This window comes from Bos grunniens, chromosome 15, assembly GCF_055505025.1.
Source record: "Bos grunniens cultivar Pamir isolate PY7600 chromosome 15, Bosgru_T2T1.0, whole genome shotgun sequence".
Lineage (NCBI taxonomy): Eukaryota > Metazoa > Chordata > Mammalia > Artiodactyla > Bovidae > Bos > Bos grunniens.
This window is the reverse complement of record NC_141179.1, coordinates 49,098,441-49,105,895: the sequence shown is the minus strand read 5'-3', so window position 1 is coordinate 49,105,895 and position 7,455 is coordinate 49,098,441. Positions and strand designations below refer to the sequence as shown.

The 7,455-nt window shown below is 38.1% G+C and overlaps 1 pseudogene; it reads right to left on the bottom strand.

The window, feature by feature from the left end:
* Positions 1–2,512: 2,512 nt before the first annotated feature.
* LOC147358004 (olfactory receptor 51I2-like) lies at positions 2,513–3,488 on the bottom strand (annotated as a pseudogene).
* Positions 3,489–7,455: the final 3,967 nt, after the last annotated feature.

The following is a 7,455-nucleotide window of genomic DNA, read 5'->3' as shown; positions in this document are numbered from 1 at the left end:
TTGGCTGTGTGATTCACAGACTTTTATCAGATTTGGTGGGAAAGTAATGACTACAATAAATTTTAAGTACTTTTTGAGCAAATTCTACCAGAAACTATGCTTACTGCTTTATACGAATCATGTAATCTTTAAGCCATCAAAGCTAAACTGTTTTATATTCTATTTACAAACGAAAAAACCTAAATTCAAACAGGTCAAGTCACTAGCAACATTCCATAGATATTAACAGTGAAAAAATTAGATTTTGGACTTAAGTCTGATTCAACTGTTTAACACAAAATTGCAGACTTGTTTTGGCAAGAACAATTTTTCACTGTGTGGCTTTGAAAAATTTACGTAAATTCTCTTAGATTCTTGATTTGTATAATGAGATTAATAATAGTATCTAATTTATGGGATTATCATGGGGATTACCAGTATTTACTACTGTGGAATGTTGTTTCAACTACATTGAAAATTTAAGGACTAAGCTATTAAAAATATCCTATTCCATTTTTATGATTTCACTGAATTGAGTACTTTTAAAGACAGATATTTGAAAAATGGGAAAAAATACATTGAGTAAAGTATACAAAAGCAGAAAATATACATATATAAATGATGCCACATGTCACCTTTTACACTTAACTTTTGTTATAAGGACTTCCCTGGTGGCTCAGATGGTAAAGCATCTGCCTACAATACGGGAGACCCAGTTTCGATCCCTGGGTTGGGAAGATCCTCTGGAGAAGGAAATGGCAACCCGCTCCAGTACTCTTGCCTGGATAATCCCATGGACGGAGGAGCATTGTAGGCTACAGTCCATGGGGTCGCAAAGAGTCGGACACGACTGAGCAACTTCACTTTGTTCTAAGACAGTAACCCCTCTTAACTGACTGGTTATCATTCAAGACTGAATGATATATGCGGGTATTCACTGTGGTTTGTGGAAAGTCAAAATCATCTAGAGGGAAAAATATAAAAGCTGAGTCATACAGGCCCTGCCTGAGGGGACTGCATCAGCTTGTTTCTTCTCTATGTACCTTCCTGTTGATAAGGAGCCAGTCTACTACTAAATTGGAGAAGGAAATGGCAACCCACTCCAGTATTCTGGCCTGGAAGACTCCATGGACTGGGGAGCCTGGTGGCCTGCAGCCCATGGGGTGCTGAAGAGTCAGAGGTGGCTGAGGACACACACCCTACTACTACGTAATTCAGGTGAACAAATCCACTCTCTCTGCCATGCTTCAGGAGTAAGCAAGCATGTGTGCACTTGCTCCTCAAGAGCAGAGTCCAGGCTTCCCACAGCCATCCTGTTAGTCCCACCAGCCCTCCAGCCAGCTAAAGGGACTTGTCTTTCTCCTGGTGTCAGACTTCAGGGCTGCAGTTGGCAGTGCCCAATATATGACTCAAACCACTCACTCCCCAGGGAGGGCTTCTGCCCACTTAATCCCCCTCCATGTCCCTTACAGTGGCACAGGTTCTGACTTGATCTCATGTGTCCTATCTTATTACCCACTTCCATGTTTCCATGCAATTTTTCTTAAAGCCTCAATAGCTACAAGAGTCTTTCTACCAGTCTGCAGTTAATTTTCAGCAAGAATTGCTCCACATGTAGATATATTTTTGATTTCTTTGTGGGAGAGAGGTGAATTTTATTTTCTCCCACTCCACCATCTTGATAGGAATCCTCCATTAGTATATTTAAAAAAAATTATAAAAATTGCAAATATAGAGAGTGAACAGACTATTATAATGAACTTTCATCTACCCATCAACCAGCTTCAACAAGTTTTCATTGTTATATTAACAATACACCATTCTCATACCTTTCCATAATTTCACCCACTGTGCAACCCAATTATTATTGTTATTATCTTTTTATCATTATTGTCTAGAGGTTTACAAGTAATTTTGACATACACTAAAGTGCACAAGGCTTAGTTTAGCTATACCATTTTGACAAATGGGTACATGCATGTAACTTATATAAACATAACATAGATCATGTATATCTTCCCAGAGATTTCATCATATGTTTCCCCAGTCATTTTCTCACCTCTACGTCCATCAGAAGTAACCACTGTTCTGATTTTCTTTACATTAAGTTAGTTATACTTATTCTAAAGCTTTATATAAATGAAATAATACAATTCATACTCTTGTGTCTTGATTCTTTTTACTTACAAAACATGTAACTAAATTACATGTACCAGGAAACAAACAAACAAAATTCCTAGTACTTATCTACCTATTTCCAGGGAGAAAAACAAATGAATAAAATATTCAAGGATTCAACAGTAAAATGATGTCCTCACAGGAAAAAAAAAAAAGACATACCCAGATGCCATACTTCTTTCTGTAGTATACTTCAGAGTAATGGTATATATCTATTATCAGGAGGAAGGAGTTGAGCTATGTCTCTTCATCTACTAAAGTTTATAGTTCACTCACAAGAAATCATAAACTGTATAATTTTCCCATTTGAAAGTCTAATATCCAGGCAATAGCTCTGATCCAAGTTCCTGTGTTTTCAGAGTATCCTCTGAGATACCACACCCCTCTTTTTAGACAGTGTCGAACAATGCTCCTGAGAATTTCCTTGGTTTTGATGCTATAAACAATGCAGTTGGCCACAGGTGGGAAGAAAAGGTAGACACTGGCCATGACAGTCTGGAGGAATAGAGGTAAATGGTGCCCAAAGCGATGTATCAGGGAAAGAATGATTATGGGCACATAGTACACAGGCACAGCTGAGGTGTGTGACACACAGGTGTTCAGAACCCTCCACCGTCCTGCCCCAGAAGCAATACCCAGTACTGTATGAAGAATCAGCATGCAAGAAATCACTATCAGCAATGAGTCTAGCTCAAATGTAAAGGAAATGACAAAGAGACCCAAGATGCTATTGGGGTGGGTATCTCCACAGGGCAACTTGATCAGATCTGAGTGGAGGCAGTAAGAGTGTGTGAGGGTATTGTGGCTGTAGAAGAGCAGACGCTTCAGGAGAAGAAGCAGTGGGAACACGAGCACCACACTGTGAAAGGCAATGGTGACACCCATCCTGCTGATGCGGAGAATTGTCAGAATGATGGTATATCGCAGCGGGCTGTATATGGCCACAAAGTGATCTACAGACATGGCCAGTAGGACGCCTGATTCCATGAGGGTAAAAGAATGCATGGAAAATATCTGTAGCAGACAACCACCAAAACTTATATTATTAATGCCAAAGAGGAAAATGCCCAACACAGTGGGCAGGGAAACAGAGACACCAAGTTCCACAAAGGCGAACATGGCCAGAAAGACGTACACGGGTTGGTGCAAAGCAGGATCAAACCGGACGATGTGAAGGATGATGCCATTTCCTAGGAAAATGATAGTGTACATCAGGCAGAATGGTATAGATATCCAGATGTGCTCTGCTTCAAGCCCTGGAATCCAACAAGAGTGAATGTTGCAGGTGTGAACTCAATGGAACTATTGTAAATGTCATGATGGGACTTCATCCGAGGATACTGAGAAGCACATGGACACTGGAAAATAAGTTGTTAGTTATTATACATCAAATCCTGAGCTCCTGACAGTCATACTGAGGGTATTTTCTTACAAAAGAGATGGAAAGCTTATTTCTAAAACAAGAGCATATGCAAACCACAGTATATGGAAGATAAATCTGACTAGATGTGTGGAAGAGTGGCCCTACATGAACTACAAGCTAAACACTTCTTTGTTTAATAGAAATCTGTGCGTTAATAGAAATATCAAGCAGGATTATTTATAGCGGTGAAAGGCAATGATAGTAAGCATAGAGATGACAGGTTCATGTGGAAATTGATAACTGACGGATCTGTTAGGTTTCTGTAGTTTGAGCAAGATTGAATTAGTAGCAAAATTAATGCAAGAAAAGAATAAAGATAATTCATAGTTCTTTTAATAGACTTATGGCCTTGGGAAAGTCACTTAAGTTATCTGAGATCCAACATTGTGATATAAACACTGTAATAATAATAATACAACATAATATATGCTGTTTACTATTATATTTGGATTATTTGGAACATACTAAATGATTCAGATGATAAAGAATCTGCCTGCGATACAGAAGACCTGGGTTTGATACCTGGGTCAAGAAGATCCCCTGGAGAAGCGAACGGTTACCCACCCCAAATTCTTGCCTGGAGAATTCCATGGACAGTCCATGGGGTCACAAAGAATTAGACACAACTGAGTGACTAACACTTTCAGTTTTCAAATATTCAACACATAAATTGAAACAATTTAATATATTAGAAAAGAGGGACAGTTTCTTCCAGTTCTTAATATTTTCCAATGTCTTTTTTTAAATTTACCATTTCATTCCTTCTCCACCTGCTATCCATGGACAACAGGGAGCACTTCTCTGTATTTTGCAGGAGGGTCAGTGTCTCTTGTTGAAATCTGGGATCCAAGTTGAGAATATCACCAAAGCTATCAGGATATCACAAGCTGAGTATGATGGTGGTACTAGGGCTCAGGACCAGGGTTCTTTATCTAGGAACAAGTTTATACACACTAAAATTCTTCTCACTTGTAACAGAGCCTTGTGTATTAAGATAGCGGTCAAAGATAGATTTCAGGATTGGCTCAAGGATGGGTGTGGTGAGTGAGGATGAAGTCTTTCTCTCCTATTGAGCTAGCACTTTTTGTAAAGTATAACCACTCGAATGATGGTAAATGTTTACCAATCACTTCTCTGAATAAAAATGCCTTGACCTGTACCCATTGCCAACTTTGAATACTCCCATGCTGAGCAATTTCAAGCAACCAACATGGTACCACTGAACGCAGAGCCGATATGTGATATGTTTGTAACCAGCTTCCTCAAACTGGTACAAACCAGAACCAGCACAACATTGGGCTTAACTACAGCTGGTCCCACATATCAGGTGGAACTGAGAGCAGGCACATCAATCCATGCATCCCTCTCCTGCTGTTTCCTTCCCACTGGGCTGTGGATATATTTGCTGCTGCTGCTGCTAAGTCACTTCAGACGTGTCTGACTCTGTGCGACCCCTTGGACTGCAGCCCATCAGGCTCCTCCGTCCATGGGATTTTTCCAGGCAAGAGTACTGGAGTGGTCTCCCTTTGCCTTCTCCGTGGGTATAGTTGCTACCTCTCCTTATATGTGCTTAACTGATTGGCAGGGGAGGCAAGATGAGTCAGGACTCTTCCAGGAGCAATTAGCCAAGATGACTATTCTTAGAAACATCAAATATGTATTTCAATATGTACTTAATTGGGTTTACATTACATTGAATTTATAGATCATTTCAAAGAGAATTATTAACCTAATAATGAACAATATACAATGAGCAAAGGCCCCTTCAAACATTCCAAGACAACAGTTCAGAGATGAATTTAGGAGAGAAGCACAGACAACAATATCCTAATTCCTTTCTAGCATCTACAAACACCCAAACCCTCAAGCTGAAAGTTTCTTTAACATTGAAATATTTATTCAAGTGTTTTTTCTTAATTCTTATCATATTTCATACATTCTAGATGTGAAATTGACATTTTCTTATTTCTCCACTGCTGTAATCAAGTAAGAAACCTTGTGTTTTAAGATTTATGCCACTTAAACAAATATTTTGTCATCATGCTGGAATCTGTTTATTCTCTTCCTGCCCTTCATTCCTTGAAGAGCTTTCCACTGAACCAGAAGTGTCTTTGTTGCAACTCTTGTCAAGATTTTATTTAATGTCATTTTCTGTGAAGTCATTTTTCTATAGATTATTGGCAGTAGGGCTAGATTCAGTTTGGTGACTTGAGTTTTTAGTGTCTATATTCATAACAGTTATTATCATGCTCCAAATTAAAAATTAAATGCTAAATCCCTTATATGATGTATTTATTTAATTATAAAACCAATAAGAAAGGTACTAAAATATCATCCCTAAAATATACTCCCTTACTGAAATTAAAACAAATATAATATATGTCAAATCATAATTCAGGACTTCAAAGGTCAAGGAAACATCCTTTCATTTCTTATGTTGACTACTATATATAGGTGTGTTACAGAAAAAGAGGAAAAACAACTGGAAATTTTGCAAATATTCAAAAGAATGCCTCAAAGCTTTTATTTAGTTATTTAAGTGTAAAATTGAAAAAAGTGTGAAAGTGTTAGTTGGTTAGTCATCTCTGACTCTTTTTGACCCCATGGACTGTAGCCTACCAGGCTCCTCTGTCCATGGGCTTCTCCAGGCAAGAATACTGGAGTGAGTAGCCATTCCCTTCTCCAGGGGATCTTCCCTATCCAGGGAAGGAACCCAGGTATCCTGCATTGCAGGCAGATTCTTTACTGTCTGAGCCACAAGGGAAGCCCCAAGTAATGTCAAATTTCATATTCTCATGACAGGATATTAGGTCTTGAAAAAGCAGAGACTATAAAAATGTTTAATAAAAAAGAAAGAATTAGGTGAAATCTAGACACAAGTGTCTGCCTCCAATGCGGGAGACCTGGGTTCTATCCCTGGGTTGGGAAGATCCCCTGGAGAAGGAAATGTTAACCCACTCCAGTATTCTTGCCTGGAGAATCCCATGGATGGAGAAGCCTGGTAGACTACAGTCTACAGGGTCACAAAGAGTCAGACACAACTGAGTGACTTCACTCACTCACTCAGACACAATTTATAGATAATTACATTTGGTGTGTTTAAAGCCTTTTTTATACAAGATTCTGCGTAAATATTCTGATCTTTAATTGCGTTTGTTTGTTTGTTTGTTTGTTTTCTGCCTGGGTATAAACCTTTCCAATCTTCTAGTCCCTCCATGAAATCTTCATTGATGATTTGGGCCTAAAATCCCCAATATGTAGAAGAATTGACTCAAAATATACCATGTACCTATTTTTTATAGTGGACTTTATAGGATATTAGTGAATTAGAAAATATCTGATTTCAGAACTCATGTTTTAGCTTAAGAAATGGGTACAGACAAAAATAACTATAATATGGTGGCTTCATGCTATTCATCCAAGTATTTGCTGACTTTAGCAGGAATGTTTTGTATTTCAGCTGAATTTATTTTATCAGAATTTCAGCAGAATGTTTATAAAAAGTGTACAGCCTCTCACCACTCCTACTCCCCCGATCTATACAGGAAAAGCCCGTCTGAGTTGAGTCCTAAAATATGTTTCTCTGGTTCACTGTTATCTTTATGTGTCCTTAAGAATAAGTTAAAAGACATGATAATAGAATGTTTAGCTTGGAGAATTGAAAATGACATTAATTTAAAATATTTTTTTTTAAACTCTTTAGGAACTTTAGGAAAAATGCACTGGCATTGCCATTTTGGGGCAGATCCTAACAGTTTTTGGTGTGTTTTAATGTTTTTGTGAATTTCATTTATTCCCATTCCTCACTGAAACAGACTTTTAGGCAGTGAGTGTTTTATTCAGAAATAACCAATATTTAGCCTTTTTTTTTTTTT